Source organism: Pteronotus mesoamericanus, unplaced genomic scaffold (assembly GCF_021234165.1).
Source record: "Pteronotus mesoamericanus isolate MK-2021 breed Mesoamerican mustached bat unplaced genomic scaffold, CSHL_Meso_final contig_2, whole genome shotgun sequence".
Taxonomy (NCBI): Eukaryota; Metazoa; Chordata; class Mammalia; order Chiroptera; family Mormoopidae; genus Pteronotus; species Pteronotus mesoamericanus.
In genome coordinates, this window is record NW_026555084.1 from 19840830 (window position 1) to 19865304 (window position 24475).

A 24475-nucleotide genomic window follows, 5' to 3' on the forward strand; every position below is an offset into this window, starting at 1 on the left:
CGTTCTGAAGGCTGAAGGAAGGAAGGCTGCTGGAGAGAAATCTCAATTGTGAACATGTTGAGTTTGGGATGTCTGTTAGTCTCCACTGTGGAAAACGTTTTAAAGCTAAACATTGCCTGCCTCTCTTAACGAAAAAAAATTAAATTAAATTAAATTAAAAAATTCAGTGTTATATTATTAACAAAGACTCTGCCTCTTTACCTGGACTTATCAAAGATTCTGACCACACGGGTCAGATTCGGTCACTCTCCTCCTAAAAACTATCCAAAGGCTTTCCACTGAGTTGAAAATAAAACCTGAATTCCTCACCACAATCTCTGAGACCCTTCCAGTGCGTCCTGTCTGCCCAGCTTACCTTGTAAAACCCTCCTCTTTGTTCATTATACTACTTGTATAGGGACCTTCTTTCTGTGTCTCGAACATGCCAAGGTCATTTGGGTCTTAGGAACTTGCTGTTGCTGTTTTCTCTTCCTGGACTGCCCTTCCCCAGTTTCCCTTCCGTACCAGAGACTGTGTGTGATCATTCGGGTGGCAGCCCTCATGCTGCCTCCTCAGGAAGTTCTTTTGTCATCATTGCCGTCTTCTTGGTCCTTCTCACCCTCTGAAATCGCTCACTCATTTATACATACATTGATTGTCTCCCCCACCCCTGCCCACAAGGTATCTTATCGGACTAGTTTCCCCTATATTCCCAGCACCTAACACAGTGTCGGGCACACAGGCGCTTCCTAAATGTCTGTTCTACAGTTGGGCAGGGGTAGGAAGGAGAGGAGTAGGTGGAGAGAGAGAACCCTCTTGTCTCTTAAAGTCAAATAGGTTGTTATGTTGGCTACATTTGCCTCTTGATGAGTGCATTTTGTGCTGTAGACCTTACAAATTTCAAAGTATTTCAAGTGGGATTTTGTAGTAACAGTAGAAAATCAATAGGTCAGACCATTTCCATTTAACATAGGAAACTGAGGCTCATAGGGAAGAGATAAGTTCCTTGTGTTTACTGTGCTTTGAAGTGAGAGCCTGATATGATGTTGGAGACCCTGAGAAAGAAGATACCTCTAGGGAAAGGGTCCTGGTGGTTTCACTGGGCTCAAGTTTCAAAAACAACAACAAAAGCAAACAAGCAAACAAACACATGAGCCTAGCGGCCACTTCTTCATAAGGCCCTTTCAGGCAAACTGCGCTTCAGGGAGAAGCAACTCCTTGACCTACTTGCCCCCACAGAGTTTCTGCCTTCTGAGCCCGCCTTTAAAAAGGAGTGCCTGGAACCCTATTTCAACCAGTAGGATCGAGGCTTTTGCCATCTATTCAGACCCACACAGCTATTCCCCCATCAGCCCCTTCACCGACCAATCAGAGTGGCTCCATTCTGAGCAACCAGGACAGTGCCTTTTGAACCAATCAAAATGCAAGGGTTTAGAGTCTTCATTTGCATGAGGATGGTCCAGCCAGGGCCCAGGGATGAGACCTCTGTCTGTATGAGGCAGCTCCCCTCTGGCTCTGAGAGCGCACTTTCCCTTCCCGCCCAAGGCTGAAGGTTGCACCTGCCCGGCTGGAGCTAACACACTGAAGAAGCCCCAGCTGAGCGAGCGGAGCAGACCAGTGCAGGGCAGCCCAGAGCAGAGCGGACGGGCAGGGAGCAGAATGTCTAGCCGGGGAGTCATCTGGCCCCAGGGCACCTCTTCCCAGGGCCGCCTGGCCCTAGGGCTGCCTAACAGCAGTGCTCTTTCCACAACCATGCTGTCACAGTTGAGATGGGTCACAGCCGTTCCATGTCACAATTGAGCTCTTCGCACAGAATAAGGCGTCCTTATGGCTGCACCGCAAATTAGAGGTTTCTGTTGTGTTCAATTGATGCCAACCACTGACTTTCTGTGGGCATTCCATGGTGACGGGGGTGGGCCTCTGAAGCAACGACTTGATGCTCCCTCACCTTGGGACATCCCTCACTTTCCAGCCACCTTGACCCCTTGCCTGCCACCTCCCTACCCGCCACCTGTTTTCCCTCCCCCAACTTTGTCTGCAATGGGCATCAGCCATCTGATGCTCGGGCTTCCCCTCTGGAGCCATTTTTCAACCTCCCCCCCAGGAAAATAGGCCTCTCTTAAGACAGGCATTTGGGGCCATTCTCTGAACTTTTGGAGCTTCCAACTTTACTGTGAACACCTGCTTTCTATTCCTTTGGTGATTGTTAATAAACACATCTTGCAGAGAAACTTTAGAAATGAGAATCTCAAACCCCTCAGAGACAATGGAATGTATTCTTTTATTAAAAATAGAACGTTTTAACAGTATTCTTACAGCATGCAAAAACTTAGACCATCTGAGCAGAACCTCAGCCTAGTGCAGTTTCTAGAAATCATGTTTGAATCCATAATTTTTCTTTTGTGTCTTGTATTGTGCTGCCTGTTTACATGTGTCTATGCACGTCTGTTTATAGAATTGGGTATATTTCTGTCACTAGATGGTAGTGCCAAAAATTGATTAGTAAAATCAAATTTAGATTGTAAAAGGGCTTTATTCAATGGGCTAAACCAAATGAGCATCTATAGAAACTAAAGAAATAACAGACACTAACACAATTGCTTTTGAAGTCCACATTATCTAGGATTCATCTTTAGTAAAAAAACCTAGCTTGAAGATGTTTGTTTAATTAAGGACATGCAGTTGCGCACTGCTCTCCAGCTTTGGAGCTGACACACTGGAAAGGAAACTAGAGTAATAAGTTTGGAGATCTTAATGTGCCATTTGACAAGGTTAACAGCGCAGAAGATCCCTCAGATTAAGATCCAGACATTTGTGATAAAGCCCGATTAGGATGTTAGGGTGATGGAAAATGATGGCAGATAGAGAATAAGATGTGTGTTTGGTAAAAGATGGTATGAGCAATGGAAGTACATTTATACTGAAGAGAAAGAAAATAATTTTGTTATAAAGTAAATGATTGTTCTAAAATTAAAAAAGGAAAAAGAGGACAAAAGATAAAAGGTTAATGAATGTTGCAGAAAGTTTGTGTGTTGCAGAAGGTTCATGGAAAAGGAATCTTAAAAAAAATAATCTTATGTGTGGTCAAACTAAGGTTGAAATGAATTTATTTAAGTTAAAGTACACTAATTGGAAATTGGATGTGGGTTTTGTTTCTCTCTGTTTTAGAAGGACACAAGTTTTTTGGTCTTTTCCCTATACTATGGGTATGGTCTTAATAGGAAATTATAAAGGAAGATTAAGATGTACTCTGCACCATCAGTTCTTTGATTGCTTAATATTTAAAGAGCTAAATTTTACTTCCAACCATTTAATTTTCTATAATTACTTGTGAAGTTTAAGTGAACAATTAAATGCATAACTAAAATAAGGGAATCTCTCATTAGAAAATGGAGAAATAAGTCTGATTAGGCCTATTTGATATTTGGAAAGTGGATTTCAATCCAATTACCCCCCTAACGGATAAGAATATATGAATGATGATCCATATGTACTTCATTGGTTAGGGCTACAGCCACAGCAGTTCCTAAAACACTTGTAGAAAGCCTGATTTTGCTACTTGGAAAACCCCCACGGAGTTCCATAAGGATGGGGGAGCCCATTTGACTAGACACACCCTACACCAGGTTCGCAACACTGGCTGACAGCGGCAGCCTTTTCACTGCGCTTGTCACCTCCTGTCCTCTCGTTTTATAGAAGAAACTGATGAGATAGGTGAAATTCAGTTGGTGAAATTTGTTGCATCTTTTCCTCTGCCTTGGCCTAAAGTCTTTCCCTTGGTATTGCTTAATTTAAGATCACTTCCTTTTGGTGTACATCAATTGTCCCCTTCGAAAATTGTTACTGGAAGGAAGGCCTATCCTATGAGGTTAGATCAGAGAATGTGGGAACTTGCCTTATCAAGGAGACCTCCTAACTTGCTACTAAGAATTTACACAGGCTCTTGCAATTACTGCAGGCTCACAGGGCAACCTTCCCACAGCTCACTTCCGGGAGATGACACCGAGCATCATGGCCTAAAACCTGTACGTGGTCCATCAGTGAAACACCTCCAAAGGACTCCCTCCAGCCTCGCTGGAGGGGACTGTCCCAGATACTGTTAGCTAATCCCTGAGTTGCAAGGTTAAAAGGTACCAATCCAAGAATTTGTTTTCTATTTTCAAAGTCCCCCTAACTTGCACTTCATTCACCTAAATGAACACCCCAGCCTATAGGAGACCTCACATTGTTTGCTCAGAACTTGGCTTTGCTTTGACAATTTTACCTTAAATGCCTTATCCTTGGGTGTGTATTGCTTTGTGGAAGAGATCAGAAACTGTTCTATTTTGTTGGTATTACTCCTTGAGTAACTACGAATACTGTTTTTACAAATGGGCATACTTAACTCCTAGACTGACAGCTTTCTTTGCAATGTTCCCTTTTCTCCTTTCTGAGCTCATTCTAATCTCTGACTGTACCTTGTCAACATCTGTCTCTAACTGATGAAATGACCCCGTTTGGGTCCCAGCCAGCTCAGAGCAGAGACTGCCATGCTGAGGAGCTGAGTATCCCTGATGTAAAGTGTAACAACCTGAAGTGCTGGGGAGGGACGAGCTCACAGAGAAATCCTTGTAAAGAGTCCCTTTACCAGAAAGCTGAGGCTTTCGATGTGTTCACGGAAAATAATTACTAAAATAACTTCTCCATGTGATTCAAACACTCCACATGCTGAAGGAGGGAGCCGTCTTCGAGGATTAGTCTGAGTAGAATGTGCCAGAGCCCCCCCCCCCCCCGCCCCAAAGCGTCCTCCAGCCTGCCAGCTCCCTCTGTGCCACCATAGAAAGGGTAGAATTGGACCCAACATGTCACCTCGCCCTTTGTACCTCTGCAGAAGTTCTTTCCTCCAGAGGTTTCCCAGTGTTTTTACACATGTTGGTTATCTGGCCTCGTCGTCACTTCTGTCCGCAGAGGTGGCTCATTTCAGTAACACAGAAATTGCCCTAAATGGCTACTCAAGGTCCCCTGAGAGGTCCCTTGTGGGACCTGGAAACGGATATTCCAAGTGTCACATGAGGTTGCAGCCTCAGTGCAGATCCAAACTCACCGCATCCTTGGGCAAGTACCGCTGGAGGAAGGCATGGCCCATCCCCTGCGGGGGTTCCAGCGCGGCTCCTGCCTGTGGCCTCTCCTCGGCCTCACCACGCACCCACGAGCCTGGACACCCGGGTCTCGGCTCTGCTCTCTCCTGTCTCATCTGTTCCGAAAGCTGAGTGAAGACAGGACATGCATTTTTCAAAGATTTTTAATGAATCGCTTTGATTCCATAAGTAGCTGGCCATATATTCTTTAGTTACCCCACGCCCTTCTATTGGTGAAACACTTCTTTTGTTGCCACTCGCTGTGCCAGACACAGGGAAGACACAGTCATGCTCCTGCCTTCATGGGAAGGACGGACAGGAAACAGGAATCGGGTGCCCTGTGGTCTGTGTTGTGAAGGTGAACACTGTGATGGGCTGGGTGAGGCAGGTGGGAATGGATGGGTCAGGGGATTTTTCTCTGAGCAGGTGCTATTTGAACTATGAGCTGCAGCATGAGAATAAGTAACACTTTTTTGTTTTATCTTATTTTACTTTATTTGAGCGTCTTACGGATTCTTATTTCTAATCAAGTAAATATCAATCTTTAATATCAAACATAAACAAAGAGCTCTTTGGGCAGGGAGTCCTTTTTTATTTATCTTATTTTACTTTCTTTGAGCATCTTACAGATTTTTATTTCTAATCAAGTAAATATCAATCTTTAATATCAAACATAAACAAAGAGCTCTTTGGGCTGGAGGTCCTTTTTTATCCTTTCTTCCAGACCAAAAGGGTCATGAGACCCAAAAGTGAGGAAACCACTGTAGTTTACCCTCAGCCACGCTTGGCCCATGTCTTGCTCTGACCTCATAGGGCGCCATTGTGATGCAGTCGCAAGCTGCGACTATATATACAGGCCTGGCTGGGCTGAGATTTTTGTCCGTTGATGCCCAGGAAGCTGATTGTAGTGACCTGTTGGACTTGGACTTCCCAGCCGTTGCTGTTGCTTTTCCAGTTTGTTACCTTTTTTGGTCATTTTTTAATTTGCCTTTATTATTTTTTTTCTTTTTTTAATTTTATTGATTTGCCTTTATTGTGTTTTTTCTTTTTTTAATTTTATTTGCTTTGTTCTTTTTGTGTGACTTTCTTTTCTTCTTTTGTTTTCCTTTTTTTTTCCTTTGTTTTGGAGTCACAATGACTAATATCCTTGAAGCCATCGCCCACCTTCAGGAGCGCTGTATTGGCGACTACATGCTCCTGCGCACCATCGGCAAAGGGTCCTTTGCCAAGGTGTGGTTGGCCCGCCACAGGTTGACGGGTAGGGAGGTGGCCATCAAAGACATTAGCCAGTGTGACATCAGTAGATACTTTGATGAAGCACGTAGCCTCAAGTGTCTAAATCACCCCAACATAACGAAATTATTTGAGGTGATTGACACTGAGGAGCACGTTTACCTTATCATGGAGCACGTGAGTGGAGGGGACCTAAAGGAACACCTGCACCGCCACGGCCGCATGAGCGAGGGGCAAGCCCGAGCCATCTTCCGTCAGCTCGTATCCGCGATGCAGTATTGCCACCAGCAGGGAGTCGTCCACCGGGACCTGAAACCAGATAACATCCTCATCGATGGTGAGGGGAACATCAAAGTGGCCGACTTCGGCTTTGCGAGGGTGTTCACCGACTACGAGTTGAGTACCTACTGTGGCACCATAGCTTACATGGCCCCAGAAATCTTCAGGTGTGAAACCTATGACGGCCCGAAGGCGGACGTCTGGAGCCTGGGGGTGGTGTTGTACAGAATGCTGGTGGGGGAGCTTCCGTTTGAGGTGGACTATTACAGGAAAATGATGAAAGCAATGCTAAGGGGGAATGTCAGTCTGCCACACTTTCTTTCGAAAGAAAGTAAAAGGCTGTTGAAAATGTTATTTACCCCCAACCCCAGGAGAAGGCCAACCCTAAGCGATGTGATGAGCCACCCATGGATAAACATGGGGCAAGAACAGGAGCTCAGGCCGTACAGTGAGCCACCTGGGGGTAACATTGACCCCCAGGTGGCAGCGATAATGGAGGGCCTAGGCTTTAAGGAGGAGGAGATAGAGGTATCCCTCTCCAAAAAATCCTACGACAGGACAATGGGTACTTACCTAATCTTGAAGACAACAAAAGACAAGAGGAAGGTCCTCACCATCCGGGTGAGGCCCTACTGCCCCCCTGAGTCCGACAGCAGGACGGAGACAGAGGAGGCTGTCATTTCCTCCAGCCGCCTGGGGTCGCTAACGAGCACTTCCTCGAGCGCCGAACAGCAGCTTCCGGCCCCCCCACCCAGCCCAGCGTCCCGCCGCAGCGCATCGGCCACCCCCTCCGCAGAGGGAACCACCGCTGACGCCGGCCTCCAGCAGCCTGACGGGGGGACCCCAGCCTCTCCCTCTGGCCACAGCCCGGGCTGGCAGGGGGTGGCTCGGCGAGCCTTCGGTTTTTGCCTCAACATGTTCTGCTGCTGCGGGCCAGCCAGGAAGAAGCTGCGTCTCCGAAGGACGCAGGTGAAGCCGACGTGAGGCGCGGTGGCGCAGGAGCTGAGCCAAAGGCGGGCCGCAAGCAGCTGCAGGACAGACGGTGCCACAGACACACGCTGTGTGTGCAGGTGCGAGGACTCGGTCCGGTGGACGGCGGAGGTGCGCACACGGGCGGAACACGCGGAGAGGCCACCCTCGCTGCGGGCCCATCCCTTGGCCCCGACGAATGGACTGTTTTTCTCCCCTCCCCGCTCTCCTTGGCTCCCATGTTTGTGGGGGTTCTTATTAAAGCTTTTGGTTTTTCCAAATGTTGTAATAAACTTGATGATTTACAAAGATGTATCGGATACTTTGCTTTTTATCTTCTTTGCACAGAATTGGGGCTGTGTGTGCTGTAGTTTGAGAAGCGTGTGGCCGTACTTTGGCCGTTCATACGGGAACTCCCAACAGTAAGGCATGCGGTGTTGCAGGGAAAAGGGAAAAGGCCAGCGCCCAGCATGCTGGGCAGGCTCCACACACCAGGGCACCGCAGGCAGGGACCAGGCAGAGGCCTCCATTGTCATGCAGCTGATGGCCTGGGTGCTCGATGACATCAGCAGGGACCCTTTCTGACCTCTTGCCTTTGCTTCCTTCCCTCTGGCCTGGCATCATTCTCAGGGCGGCTTCCCCTTTATGCGAGTCAGAGTCAGACGCGAAAAGCTCTGGAGGAAGAGCGCTGCGGGCGCCCGAGCCCAGTGAGCTCCGGTGGGAGCGGCGGGAGGTGGGGCTGCGGACGGAGGGCAGAGCTCCGGGGCCCGGGGCCGGGTGTGGGCTTTACTCCGAGAACAGTGATCACCCCGGGAAGAGTTTTACCCAAGGAAGTAATAAACCAGTAAATTGTGGAGAATATTCTTCCTCCGCAAGCGTTTTTATCTATTTCTACATATGAGAAGATTCACCAGGCAGGGCAGGTTTTCCTATAAGCACTGAAGACATATGAGTCGGAAACCGTATGTGTTTTTCCCACTTGAATCCTTGCCACCCCAGTTCCTTGAACACTTAGAAATGCAATGAATACATCGTTTTCAAAGGGAAAGGCCTCCCTGCCTCTGTGGAGCTCATTTGTTGTTCTTACACCGCCGATTAGCTGATCTGCTTGTCCTCAGCTCTGAGGAAGCTGCCGCATCCATTTCATTCCTCTGTCCTCCTGCCCTGAGACCCCAACATCATGTGGCATAGACCTACGTGTGACTCTCATCACTTGGTATTGTCATTAAGTGGTTCCCCTCTCCTTGCTCTGAAAAACTCAGCAATGGGTTCTTTGGGGGCTGGGAACGCTCTTGCTCACCTTTGTATTCCGGTCATTATCAGAAAGCCAGGTCCAGGGGAGGTGCTCGGAAAACGATGGCCAGGTGACCCATCAACCTGGTGACTATACAGTGGGTTGTCCCAAATCAGGACACACTGGAGTGTACGAGGGAATGTGAATAGTGATTACGCTGAAACAACAGTGTGAGACTGGGCTGGGACCGAACTGGGATGGGATGTATGCACCTCGGTGAACGTTGAAGAGCACTGTGAATGAAACGGTGAAGTCTCTGGGGGTCTTTGAGAGGGCACTTGTGCTCATGCCATTTGCTCCAACTGCTTTCAATCAGTGTCCAGAGCATGGGGGACACCGTAATATAACCATGTTTGTAAGTAGCAAGGGCCTCAAGATTAAGTAATGCAGATTCACAATCTTACAGTCTAATTTCCTTTTCAATTCTACTTGAGGATTTTTACTTATTACCAAGAGGGGTGCATGGTTTGGTGCTGGATTATCTTTAACTCTTCACACTCCCACTGAATGATCTTATTTTTCATTAAGAATTATCTTCATTCTTAAATGAAAAATAAACAAACCTCAGGAGAGGACCTTTGAGTAAGAAATAGTATTCGACTGGAATTTAATACTACTGTATTAATTATATGTATTTTATGCTTTCCTTTTCTTCATGGAAAATTACTATCACTTTCCAGGTAGGATTTGGATATAGAATTTCAGTTTCAATTAATCTTTTGAAGTTAAAAAGATAAGATTTGAAATATATATGATAAAGTTCATATACGGAATTTGGCCAAAAAAGCATGAAGTTGATGTAGAAATGGCTGAAGTTTGGTAAACTTGATCAGATATTCCCATACTTATATAGGAAAATAAGTATGTCATGTGCATATATTGTATTTATTTTTATAATCTTTTTCTTATGATAAAGATTATTCATTTGTATTTTTGGAATATGATCCTGAAAAATTCTTAGCAGCAAAAATATAGTTAAAAAGTAAAAATAAAACAGCATAAAATAACACAATTCAGGGAAAAACTTTAAATGAGTTTTAAATTTACTTCTTTCAGAAATATAATTTTTAATTTTTAGATATTAATACATGTGTATATCTAAATTTACATAAAATAAATAAAAGGGATATGGTTTTGTTTATTAAAAATTAACAATAGAATGACTTTAAGTATCAAGCCTTCCCTTGTATACTTAAAAGTTTAATTGACTCAGAATTAATATACATGTAATATTTAGTCCCATACTTACCCAGTAATTTAAGACACATCTTTATTGAATAAAATTTCATATAATTTCAATCAGTTATAATGACATGAGTGAAGCTTCCTTTTGCAAATTGTGCGTTTAAGCCCCTGTTTTTCTCATTTTTCCAGAGACACACTCTTTCCACCTCTTTGCACACTTACCTTTCTACCATGGAAGAATAAAAACATAGCAGATTGAGCTGTGTCCTAATTTTCAGTGAGAGGAAATGACTTTGGCTCTATTGCCCTACTGAGCCAACAGATATAAGGAGCTAAATATCTCTTATAAAAATGGTACAGGTGTTGAAAATATCTATTTACATTTTTTCCAAAGCAGAATGTCAGCATGGTGTAGCATTATTACCGTTATCACAAAGAAGCAACATGGTTAGAAAACAACAACAACAACCACCACTCCACAGCAATAATAACCCCCTGTCCCACTGCCAGCTCCGTGTCCTTCCTTGTCCCCCATCCTAAGGACTCCTCCGTTCAGGAGAATGACTGTCCCATCACTTAGTTTGATGTTACAAGATGACAGAGGTGGGGATTATATGATCTTGTCAGGAAACATAACAAAGCCAAGGGGATAACTCATGATCTTGAAACAAACTCCTGTCCATTCCCACCTGCCCCACTCAAGCTGAATACTAACAATTAAAAAGACTACTGTCTCCACGAAGACTAGGATTCTGGGAAGTTGACTGTATTCTCTGTGCCTTAAACAGTGCTTGGTCCTTCAAAGACTATTGTTGAATGAATGAGCCGTCATCATAAGAGCTCCTATTTCTAGATACCCAAGATATATTTGGTGCTATGATTTGCTATGGCGATCCCAGGAGGTAGCATTGTCTGTATGGTCTCACTGAGGAAAGGGGATCAGAAATGTTTGTCAGGCTCACACAGTTATGGGTCTAGGAATCAAAATTAGGTATGCCTGAGGTCAGTGCTTCAGTTTTGTTGTTTTGCAGAATGCAAAAGGGTTCTGTGGCTTCAGAAAGGGCTTTGTATGTGAAAAAGGAAAAGTCCAATAGTGCAAATTCAGATTCTTTTGTGTGGTCTGATGATAGTAACATTACTTAAAAAAAAACAAACCAACCGCACTGCCCCAAAAACAATGAAAGAAAACAACAAAAAAAGAATCCATGTGTATTCTTGGGATTGTAAAAAAGATTATTCTGAATGAGTTGTCTCAAAAGAGTTGGGAAGAAAAGCCTTTGGTGAGCATCAGGCATTAATACTTTTAGACTCTGTTTAGTAAATGACAACATGTATATATATGAGTATGTATGTACATGTATATCTGCATATGTATATATGTGTATGTTTGTGTATGTATATGTGTCCATTGTCTTAAATCTCTTTTTGTCACTGTCTGACCTTTCTACATCCACCTGGCATCTGGGGTCAGGCACTAGGGGCTCAGAGAGACACCTTGATCAGATCCCTCCTTCCCATCCTTTGCTCTTATTCTGTAGCTGGGCTGCCTTTGGCAGTGAACGGGTAGCTGTAGCCAAACAGAGCCCAGAATATCTGCAGAAGGGAAGCAGAGGGTGACACGGGACAGCCCTTGAGGCGATGAGACATCAGAAAGATTTGTTTTTGAGGGTTTGCAGTTTCCCGAAGCCTTATAAATAATGCACTTGGGTAATGTTTCACTGGGAAGAGCACAATTGCCTCAAAAACCTGAAAAACTAATGGGCACTTAAAAAAATTTCTTCATGAAAAATATCAAGGCTTTGACCAGACACCCTTCTCCAACTTTGGTCTGTTTTTTCCTTCTTGGGAAAACAAGTCAGTAACACACAAGTGTGTGCTGTCATTGCCCACCTAGTGTGTAATATTTCAGCATCAGTGTCAATGTGCACAGAGTATATGAATCTAGTAAGCACTCAACATTTCTGTTTTTTCTTTCTTTTTGATAGCCAGCTATTGGACACTATTTCTGGGAAAAAGTCATTCAATCAAGTCTTCGGTTAACCTTTTTGCTGACTTATATTCCCTGTCATGCAAAGATATTTTTTAGTCTTTTATTAAGCATGAGTTTCCCCCATTGCATTTTAATCCGTTGATTTGTGTTTCTTGAGATACATATCTTACATATCCTAATTGTAAAATCTAGTTCTCTAGGCACAAGTAAAACAGGCCAGAAAATGTGGATAATTTAGAAAACTCCATCATCATTCCCAAGGAGTGATTCCAACTATTTGCAGAGATGGTAGCTTTTCAGAGAAGATGGATAGGACTAACTTAATGGTTAACGTGCGGGCTCAGGGTCAGGTGGCCTGGTCTGAATCTAAGCTACACCTCATATGAGCTGTGTGACATGGGCATCGTCCTGAACGTTTCTGTGTTCAGCTGCCATGCTTATTAGCCGTAGGTATAATTGTTCCTACCTGAAGGTGACTGTGAGGATCAAGTTAATAAAGGGATGGCACTCGGGGCAGGGCTGGCCCATGGGAAGCTCTTTAAAATGTTAGCTTTTCTCAGTTAATTTGGCTTAATAAACTTGCTATGTAATGCTCTTCTACCTGGCATGCAGCAAATGTTAATTGAAAAAATGAATGGGTGCTTCCACCCTGAAGCTGTGGCTGTATCTTCTTCTCTGTTTTTTACTCTGCTTTCCATTTTAGTAGGTTGTGTTTAGGAGTTGGTGTGTCCTCCTCCAGTGTCCTTGATCTGCCCTGCAGGGTTCCCACAGAGGATGTGCATGACCACCCAGGAAGCAAAACAAAGAGGCAGCTTGTCACATTAGGTGCCATTTTTCCCCTGAAGTAGCAAATCTACAGTGGTCCATTTGAGCTGATACAACTTTGAGTTTTTATTTTCTGCTTGCTAACAGGTATCCCTCTGAATTGTTAAAAGATAAACTGAGGCCTATTAAAATTTTTTAGAGTTTATTTGAGCTAAAATCAATTTGAACCAGGCAGCATTCAATCTAGCAGACAGAAAGGAGCTCCGAGGAGCTGAGGAAAAGGTCCTTGCTAGGCAGAAGGGAGGGAGGACAAGGGAGTTACACTAGGCCAAGAGCAGGCTGTTTATTACAAGATTCCTGTCCTTCAGGGGACGGCCGGGCTCCATCATGCAGGATACTTAACTAGTGCTGATCGGTTGATTCCTGATGGACTGGTGTAAGATGTCACTTCTAATGGGCTGAAACTGTCATTAAGTCTCCATTTGGTGGTGTGGGGCTTAGCATAAGTGACTCCGTTTTGGGTCAGTTGCCTTGTTAACAATGTAGAAGCACTATTTGTAAAGTAAACTCCTTTGGAGGCTTCTAAAGGGAATTTCCTCCAATAAAAAATGCATCAGTTATTTAAAACCACATGAGCATTTTAGGGAGAAAGTTTAAAAGATACTTCAAGAGATGGAATTCCTGAATTTTTTCTCTTCTTTTTCCTTTCTCCTGGTCCCCCTCCTCATTCTCTTTCAAATTCTTTTTCTTTTTTTCTTTATCCTCCTTTTCCTTTCCCTTCCTTTCTCTACTTTCTTCCCCTTCTCTTCCTTTATTAGGCCTCAAAATGTGTGGCATTAATGGTGGTGCTGTCGGAAAACGGCACCAGGTGTTAGACTGGTAAAGTCAGACCAGACCGCACCCTCAGGGCTTGAGTTCTGGTTAAGAAAGAATTCAAAGCTATGACTCCAAGTATAAGAAAAAGTTTATTTAGGAAGTCACAGAGGCAGAAGAAGTGAGCCGTAGAAGAAATGGGCTCAGGAAACAAGTTACAGAGGCAGAAGAAGCTTGGAGCTTAGGAGAAAGAGAGAGGCGAGGAAAGAGCACTTGGGGGAGGGGCAGGGGGAGGCATAGGTGTGCCCCGGAGAGAGGGCCACATTGGGTTCTTTCAAGGGGGCTCTCAGGGGAGGATCTCAGTGGAATGTTCATCCTTCAGCCTGCCAGATGCATCCTTTCAGGGGCATGGTCTCCACTGATGGGTCGGCGCCAGGGCAGGGGGTCATTTGTCAATGCACCTGGTCCTGACGTCAGCCGTGGCATCACTCGTCTGGTTTTGCTGCTTTTCTGGGCCTGGAGCTGAACCACAACTGAGGCCTAGATGTTATTTTAGGGCTTAACGCTTAAGGGAGGGGTCATGCAAGGGCCTGCATGGGAGTTGTATGAAGCCACTCTTTGACCCCTTGTTCCTAGCAACATGCCAGGGAGGAGAGGTCAGGGAGGCTGTGAACCTCATGACCAGCAATACAAAAGTCATGAGAGCGTCAGAACCATGCCGTAGCAATGTGAAAGGCTGGGGTCCAAACCACATGGCCAGCAATATGCTAGGGTAAGAAGGTTACCTTGGGGGCGAAGTCCTTGTTTCCCCAGATTTGCCCATTGGTACGCACCCGGGGCTTTCAGCCCTGGTGACCTTCTGTACCTGGCCCATCGTCCTTGGTCTGCTCTTGTCTGTCTAACTGCCTACCACAGATAGATCCAAGAAGGCTTGAAATGCCAGACCACGGCATGGTAACCCAGAGCCAGTGAGGATGAGGAGGCAGAGAGAATGAGATGTGTATCTTGTATCATTCTTTTCTTTTTTTACTGTATTTTTTCCATTATCACTCATCCCCCTTATACCCACCTCCCCTGCAATCACCACCCTGTTGTCCACGTCCGTGAGTCCTTCTTCCTTTTTGCTTTCTCTCTCCACCCCCTAGTCCCCACTCCCATAGCTGTCATCCTGCTCTCTATGAGACTCTATTTTGCTTGTTAGTTCAGTTTGTTCATTAGATTCCACATATGAGTGACTGGCTTATTTCACTTAATGTAATGTTCTCTAGGTCTACCCATGCTGTTGCAAAGGGTAATATTTTCTTCTTTTTTATTTCTGAGTAGTATTCCATTGTGTAATATCCCATAGGTGTTTTATCCACTCATCTTTTATCTTTCTGAATGTGAGTTTGTTACCTCGTCAGTATTTCTTCAGAATCCACAAAAACCAATGTATCCATTTAAGTCTCCATTTAAAGTCCTGATTACTCTTGTGAAAATATTAAATGGAAGGAGTAGGTAGGAACATTCACTCTACATTCTGGGGATTTGAACTTTCTCTTAATTTAGCCTTCAGACTTCAGCAGAGAAGAACAAGAAACAACCAGGAAAGATCTACCTTCCTGTTTTCTCCTTCAGAGGATCTTCATTTCTTATAACTAACCAACTCTTGTGTACTCACTTCTCTGCTTGGATTTCTGTACTGGTGGCGCTATCAATTCTACCTTTAAGGCCTCCTGGATCTGAAGATTTCCTTTTTCTTTCAGGCTTTCTGTTTTACTAGGAACTTTAAATAAAGTCCAACAAAGTCAAGGTGTTTCTGAAAGCGAGCTCTGTTTAAATTTTACCCAGGTAATTATAATCCATTTCACAGTGGCCATTCCTCTGGTAATATATATTCAAGCTAAAAATGTATATTTTGAAACTCTTTCACAGCATATTAAAATGCACAAGGTATCTTATCGGACTAGTTTCCCCTGTCTTCTCAGCACCTAATACAGTGTCGGGCACATGGGCACTTCGTAAATGTCTGTTCTACAGTTGGGCAGAGGTAGGAAGGAGAGGAGTAGGTGGAGAGAGAAAACCCTCTTCTCTCTTATTATCAAATAGGTTGTTATGTTGGCTATATTTTTGTCTCTGTTGATAAGTGCATTTTATGTTGTAGACCTTACAAATTTCAAAGTATTGTGGTAAAGTGGTTTCTCCTGTCTGTCTGTGGTTATAAGGCTTCTCTCCGGCTAGTGTTCAGTTGGTTACTCTGGATGATTTCTCTACAGTTTAGTTGTAACTCCAGATTGGTCTTGGGAGGAGGTTAGAGTACTCACTCCTCCTCTCGCTCCTCTGCCATCTCAGATCCTCCACGGTCTGCTCTCCCATATCTGATTTTTAAAAGCCCAGTCCCTCCTGAGATTCTGTAACACTAGTAAACAAGTGTTTAGCTCTTAGCGCTTTTCCATTTAGTTAAAAAAAAAAAAAATCTCGGGAGTGGTTCAACAAGTGTTCAGTCTATGTGGTTTTCATATATTTATGGGCATGTTATCACAATATAACTTTCACTTCCTCATTATAAAAATCTTTTAAAATTGCCCTTTTGAACCTCCACTCAGATTTCTGGGATTTATGACAGTTTGTTTTTATTCTGCAAACGGCAGCATCGAACCAACAAAAGTCATAGGCTTGCTAAATTTAGGTTTCCTCAACCCCCATTATCAACGTTAAGCAACATCCGTTAGTGTGCCAAGGGGCTGCTGCCGCCTGCAGGTTACTGTTGTCTGTATCCCAGACCCTGACGACCCCGGGGCGTCTATGACTGTAAGAAACAACACCTTCCAAGGACTTAACTGAAGAGTAAAAAGCGTATTCCTGAGGGACTCGGGGACACAGAGCAAAGAAATTGAGAGGGTATATAAAATTAAAGACTACCTTTTACCATATAAACGTATGCGAATTTCGCACAGGTTAACTGGAGTTGAATACGTGGCTCCCCACATGCCGCTAAATCCACCTACTTGTCTCCATCTCCAGAGCTGCTGTTTAGTCTAAGCGCCCCCTGCGGGACAGGAGCGATCTCCCGCGGTCTCCTCCCCACCCTGCTCCCCCACATTGCACTGTGTCCGCACAGCAGCCAAAACCATCACTGAAAACGCAAACCTAGTCAAGTCACTTGACTAGCTTAAGGAAAAAAAAAAAATACAGCGCTTTCTCAAAACTCCAAGAAGGAACACCTCTTGGCGTCACCCGACGCGGCTGCCCTCTGCTTTCTGTGAGGGCGCCTCCCACTGCCGCGACCGCCACGCCCGTGTCTGAGAGGCTCCCCACTGCGTCTTGGCTGCTATGGAGAAGTGCCTGGTATGGAAAGGTGCGGTAGCCTGTGAGTGCTGGCGCTGGGAAATAATTGGGAGGGTCGTACCAAGGAGTCAGTCAGTCGCTACCTGAAAAGTGCTTAGGACAAAGCGGGGCACGCGGGACCCACTCCGTGAGTGAAATCGCTCCTCCAGCACCCAGCTGGCAGGCACCCCCTCGGGAGGCAGTCGCCAGCACCCCCAGGGGGAGTCGGAACCACCTGTTATCAGCACTCAGAACTTCCTGCACTCCTTTGTAGGGCTTGTCACAACTGGTAGTTATATAGTCGTGTGATTCTTTGATTAATTTATATCTCTTCTGCTAGACTGTCAACTTGTGAGGTGAAAGACCACGTCTGTTTTGTTCACCATTTATTCCAAGCACCTAACTCAGTATCTAGAGACTGCAAGTTGGTCAGTATAGATTTATCAAGGGATGTTGAAGGAAAGAAAGAAGGGAGGAAAGAAGAATGGATGGATGGATCTGGTATTAAACTGGTTAAGATAAAACACCAAAAATATTACTAGGGGTCTAAATAAAAGATGAATGCTGTGGAAACAGACAAATGTTGGATGGTCACATACTACCAATTATTTAAAAGACAGAGGTAGCTGAGATTTCTTTCACAAATATTTACTTCCTGCAGAAGGTAGTGCTCAGGCGGAACCTCGCAGGGTGAGCAGGGCCGCAGTCTTTCACAGAGAACGGTTCTGGCAAGGCCGCCCCATCGAAACGCCGGAGAGCACCGCCCGGGCTTGAATTCCAGGCCCACGACTCCCTAGCTGTCGACTTTACACGCTGCTTCACATCTCTCAAGTTCTTCTTTATTTTCTGTAGAACGGGTAATAATAATGCCTCCTCGCAGGGACATCATGAGGCTTAAGTGAATTTCGAATGGAAAATGTTCTGCTCAGTACCTGGAGAACAGTGTTAGGAAACTGCCACACTGGACCCAGTCTGAAAATACGCAAAGAAGCAACTTGCTTTGTGCGGCTGTGTTATGAGGGGCAGGGGGACTGGAAGTGAATCACAGCACTGGAGAGAATCTGCTTTCATTCCTGCAAGATAGGACACGAAGCAGTTGTCTCTCACAGGGACATGTTGTTCCATCTACCCGGGCCTAGCTTCCTGTTCCCTCCTTTCACCTCCTATTATGCACCCCCGGTCCTTAGGGCCTCAGCTGGTGTTTTCATTGTTGACAAAACTAAGTTCCTAATTACTTGAATCACTTGAATTACTATAACTAGAATTTTTTTTTCAAATGTGTATCATTCTAGAGAGACCACTAATTTTTCTCTTAATAAAATAAAATACAAAATAATCTAGTTGTTCTTTCTCCCCCTAGGCCCTGCCAAAAAGAATGGGGAACATGTACTTCTGAAATCACCTCATGTCTCCTTGATTTCCTCATTTACCAGCAGCAAATTTAATCATGAACCCAGCACAATTCACAGGGAGGGAAGAAAATTTCTCATACTCCAGTCCTTGGGGAAAGAGACATGAGGCCGATTGCAGAGTGAAAATTTAATAGCTGCCTGACGTTCTACAGAAAAGGGGTTCTGAACCATTTGAACAGTTGCGTGCTTAGAAATGGGTGATTGCGTTACTCCTGCTGGAAGAGGGCATCAAGCCAAGTTTTCACCTTGTGTTCAACATACGGGGGACTGCAAAGACCACCCAGATGATAGATGACACTCAGGACTGTCTTTCCATAAAAGGAAAAATTAAGTTTTGCTTGGTGATATTATAGTCGCATCATTATGGCTGGCAGAAAATTAGTTTTAAGTGAGACTTCCATAATATAGACACACCTTAGATTTCACTAGAAATAATCCTAAATCCTATGGGAATAGTCATACTTGCGATCATATAACTTCCTCTATAAAATTCAGATAATTCTAGGTCCTTAGCGATTCTATGCATGAAAGACAAACACGATTCATGAAACTACTTTTCTGCTGCTAAAAACAAATAATCTCACTAATTGTGTAACATAACTCATTTATTTCATTTAATTTTGTAATAGCCCTTAAAGGGACCATTCTTAGCACACCTCTTTAACTGATGAGTCTCACCTCATTAAGAAGTAGAGGAGGTAGGATTCAAACCCTGGTCTTTTGGATGTCTGAAATTTTCCCACGTATTGTCTTCCCAACATTTAGGGTATTACAAAACATGAAAGCCCTTGATGTCCAGAAGTTTTTACCCCTTTCCAAGATCCACTTAAAAGTTTAAAAGGCCTACGAATGTTAAGTTATACCTGGTGCTTCCACAGTAAATTTTAGTTTAAAAGGGTTACACATTCATTACATTATTTAATCCTCACAACATCCTGTGAGGTAAATGTTATTTTCCTTCTTTTACAGACAGAGAACTGATGCTGGGAGGGGTCAGGGAACCCACCTTGGGTCCCCTGGTGAATACGGGATAATCCACCCCAGATTCAAACTCAGGTTCTCTGTCTACACAGCCCCTCCTGACCTGGCCTCACCGCCCATCTCAGCCCTGAAAGGAATGGTTTCTCTGTTTTCTCTGCATTCCCTGTCTTGTCACCCAGCCTTTGTGTTCCTTGCTGCTCCAAGAGGAAAGGTCCAAATGCAAGTATGTAGTGCTGATGCCGCAGGCCTGCCATTCTGGACAGTCTGATGCAATCATCTTTCTGACCGCATCCTCAAGGAATAAATCGCAGAAGGGGAGCTGCTGGGTTTTTGTTTTGTTTTGTTTTGTTTTAAACAATAATAGATGTTCAAGCTGCTATCAGTGCTTGAGGTTTCTCATCAGCCAAAGCTGTCTGCTCTATAATATATGCTGACCTTCTAGGCTGATAAACCTGCATAATTACTGACTTCTGCAGAAGTTAGTGTTTGCATATTATTTTGGGGACACAGTTCTGGCAACGCTGAAAAAAGCAAGTATGATAAATCATTATGAGGCAGGATGGCTCTGAGAATGCTTCTTTCAATTGTGCCAGGCAAATAGCAAACATGAGTTTATATCAAGGCTAGAAGTAAATTTAGGTTTTCTGTACACACTAAGCCTCCAGATAGAATAAAACGGCAATTTTTGTTTCCATCAATTAGAGGAGCCAGTCTCGTAGGGTCACAGCTGGTTTATTTGCCATGTCCGTGACAGCAATTGTGCCAACAAAAGCTGATGTACGTCACCCATTTGAATGAGGGTGTATGGTCCTGCTTTTATTTGGTGAGCCCTGTTGTCAAACTAAAAAGTTAAAAATCAATCAACTGTTCCCTTTTGTATGTCATGGCAAACCGAATAGCTCCCCCAAATTTTTCAGAATTTAACCTGTAAATTGACTGACTATCACCTAACGTGGTGTATGATAATAGTTCATTCATTTAGGAATATTTATTGAATATCTACTATACTCAATAGTGTACGGTGGGAGGTACCATACTAGCACTGGGGATATAGTTAGTATGACTTAAGCAATATCCCTGCCGTTACAGGGCTCACATGAGAGAGACAGAAAATAAATTAGTAAAATAGGACATGTCCTTGAATGCCCAGGGAACGCCTCTATGAAGGGGCCATATAAAAGGAAGCTGGTTATATGATAACCTGGGCAAGAGTTGTCCAGGCAGTGGTCAGAGCCAGGGCCCCAAAGGAGGAGATGCTGGCCCTTTTGAGGAGCAGAATGGGAGCTGAAACAGCTACTTAGGTGGTCAGCAAGTTGTATATATGGCACAGGGCAGGGGTGAGAGTGAATGGGAGCAGAAAGTTTGGAAAGTCAGACGGGCCCCAGATCTTAGAGGGCCCTGCTAAACTCAGCCATGTATACGTCCCTTCCTCCACTCCCTCTGCTTCCCCCCAACTCTGAGGAGACACTACTGACTGGGCCCTCTGTGTTTCCTTGGGTCTTCTCAAAAATGACTGGCATTGTGTGGTTTAAGCACAGAGACTTCAGGACACCAGGATTCGGAAGTAAACTCCACCCTGAATACTGGAAGAAACCTCAACTCTATTACATGTTTCTCTTGTGGGAAAAATGCCCTCAGAAGTTGTGTTTTTTTGTTTTCCTATCCATTTGGCAGAGAGATGATCATTTTGTTAAGTAATGTAACAAACAAGTATATAAATAACATAATTATAGACATATATTGTTTGGCTGGATGATACAGTGATGGTGGTCCTTCCAACATGAGAAAAAATTGCAAATAGAATATATTGAGTTGGGCAATATTGAGTTTTATTGAAACTCTATAGTTGAATAAATAGGTAGCAATTCAAAATCCCTGGAGCAGAAGTGAGCATTCTCTCTGAGTCCCCCCACCGTTCCTTCTCCTGGTCAGCTATTCATCCTTCAAGATCTTAGCTCAGTCCATGGTCACATCTTAGAGAATGGAACATGTTACCAGTGGCAAAATGGGCTACAGACCAACAATTTTCATCCTTTTTCATCTCATGGCACACATAAGCTAGTTACTAAAATTCTGCATCACACCAAAAAAATACGTATTTTACCAATCTGACCAAAAAAAGGAATAGTTTTGATTCACTCGCTCTGGATCGCTATTGTGTTGGCTGTTGCCATTTTTTATTTGACAGTCTAAGGGAAAAGAGGTCAATGCCTCTGACTAAATAGTTAGGTACTACGTGTTTTAAACATTCTTAGAGCATACTAGTTGAAAATCACTGCTATAGACAAATATAGGCAGGCTGGCAGTAACCTGAGGAATTTTATCAACCTTATAGACACAAAGAGGCACCACAGAGACAGATTAGGTGATGTCTTCAACCTTTCTTTATTTTTCCCCAAGACTTAATGAGGAAAAACAGACAAATGTTCTTTCATCCCAGTATTACACATCTTTTTGCATTTCACATCTCCCTTCAACACACCATTAACCATGCCCCCAAAGACCTAGTGAGGGGGCAGTGGAGTAAATGTCATTAAAATGATGGGATAGATCAGCTAGCCACTGCAATTTCCTTTTATCCTAGAAGGCCCCATGAAATCTGCACCTGTTTTAAAATCAGGATATCTGTGATTCTCAACATCACCCATAAGCTTTAATGGATTTATCCTCGACAAACATTATGGGCCAAGACTCCTGGGCCAGGTCTTGATGAGGAGATTAGGGTACCCAGCATGACCTAGATTTTACAGATAAGCTCAGGCATTCTTCTCTCAAATTTCCATCATTTGCTTATACCATCACATTATTTGTCATGTCTCTTTACTGCCTTTATTATTATTTTCTAAATATTTTTCTTAAAATTGGCTCACATTTTACACTTCAATCAAATTATTTAAAAACAAAAATTACCCTACTGATTATGAATGGACAATCAATATCCATAACCACAAATAGAAGATAACCACAGAAGTAAATATAATGAAACAAAATAATGTTATTAAATTTCTAGCTATACATGTCGGCTTCCAGCCAAAGTACAGTATTGGTAATTGTGTCTATCTTCCTGCTTCAAACAACCAAAAAATGGGCACTGAGCATTAGAGAGCAAAGACAAGTGATCTCTGAGAGAAGGAAACAAATGAAGTGAGCTCTGCAATTGCTCCACATTACTGTCTAGAGTTTACAAGCAGCAGCACAGGAAAGAAACCCTGGTAAAGCCCAGGGGTCTCCCGGAATGAAAGAAGTGTTACTGAAAGTCCAGGGAGAACAGGTGGCTAGCATATAAAGACAGAGTCAGAGAAAAGAGAGATGTACTAAAAGAGCACCCCAGAGATGTGCAGAAGAGTCCCCCTTAAGTACACAGCAGAGTACCATCCAGCACACTGGTAGGAGAGATCTACCTGAGGATGGAGAAAGAATCACCCAAAAGGATTAGAGAAAACAGTATTTGGGACCCTCGCACAGGGTCAAGTAGACTCCCTGTTCCTATCAGCCAGACTGGAAAACCTCATGATTCACAAGTTATTGGTAGACCACTCAGAGGATCTTGCTTGGAAGTGATGAATAATTAGACTTCTCTGGTGTCATATAACAACTCCAAAGCCCAAAAGAATCAAACTGTTTCTACATAATTTAATTGTGATTCAGAATAAAACTGAGTGATATTTACAGGATACAAAAATATTCAGCACCCCACAGGTAAAATTCACAAAGTTTTGCAATGCATTAAAAAATTATTAGACAGGCAATGAAGCAGGAAAACACTACTCATTATGAGGGGGGAAAAAAACAATTAAAACCAATCCAAAATTGTCATTGGCATTAGAATTGGCAGAAAGGACATTAAAACAGTTTTGATAACCTATTTTCCAAAATTTAAGTAGAGACAAAACTGATATTAAAAGACCATACCACCTTTTTTTGAAAAAAAATCAGCATTAAGCTTTTAGAAGTGAAAAACATGATATTTAAGATGAATAATATATCAATAGAATTAATGGCAGATTAGATATTGAATGAAAAAGATTCATGAACTTAAATTTAGACATAACAATAGAAACAATACAAAATGAAACAGAATAAAGAAAAATTTTTTAAATAAAAATAGCATCTATTAGCTGTTGGACAACTTCAAGCAACTTAATGTATGTGCATTTGGAGTTCATAACAGAGATGAGAGATAAGAAAAGACAAAAAAAATTAAAGGAATAAGGGCCAAAATTTGGCCAAATTTGATAAAAATTATAAACTCACAGACCTAAGAAACTCAGTGAAAACTATACTAGGGAACATCATAATCAAATTGCTATAAACCAGTAATTTTAACAAATCTTACAAGCTGCCAAAGGACAAAAATAGTCATGATACATAGAGAAGAGCAAAAATACGGATGTCAACAGATTTCTCACTTGATGCCATGCAAGCAAGGAGACTATGGAGTGCCATCTTTGAAGAACTGAAAATATTGCTAACCTATACTAAGGGAAAATAACTTTCCAAAATAAAGGCAAAACAAAGACTTTTCCAGACCTACAAGAGTTGAATAAATCCATCACCAAGAGACCTGCCTTACAAGCAATATTACTTGAAATCCTTTAGGAAGAAGGAAAATACTAGGTGGTAATGTGAATCTATGCAAAGGAATGAAGAGCATTGGAACTGGAATGATGAACCAATTGAGGAAGAAGATATACTGCTCATGGGTTGGAAGACAATATTGTTAAGAATTGATCTGTAGATTTGATATAATCCAAACAAAATCCCAGCATGATTTTTAATTGAAATTGACAAGTTAACTCAAAAATTTATATGACAATAAATAAGACTGCCAGAGTAGCCAACATAGGGTGGTAGTGGCATAAAAATGGACATATGGATCATCAAAATAGAATAGAGTCCAGAAATATACTTACACAGATATGGACAATGGATGTTTGACACAGGAGTAAGGGCAATTCAATGGAGAAAGTACAGTATTTTCAATAGTAGTACTGGGTCTATTGGATACCAAATGAAACAAAAAGAACTTCAATTCATACCTTAGGCCATAAACAGAAATTAACTCAAAATGGACCATAGAATCATAGACCTAAATATAAAATCTAAAGTTATAAAAAATCTAGGAGAAACCGTAGGAGAAAATCTTTGTGAC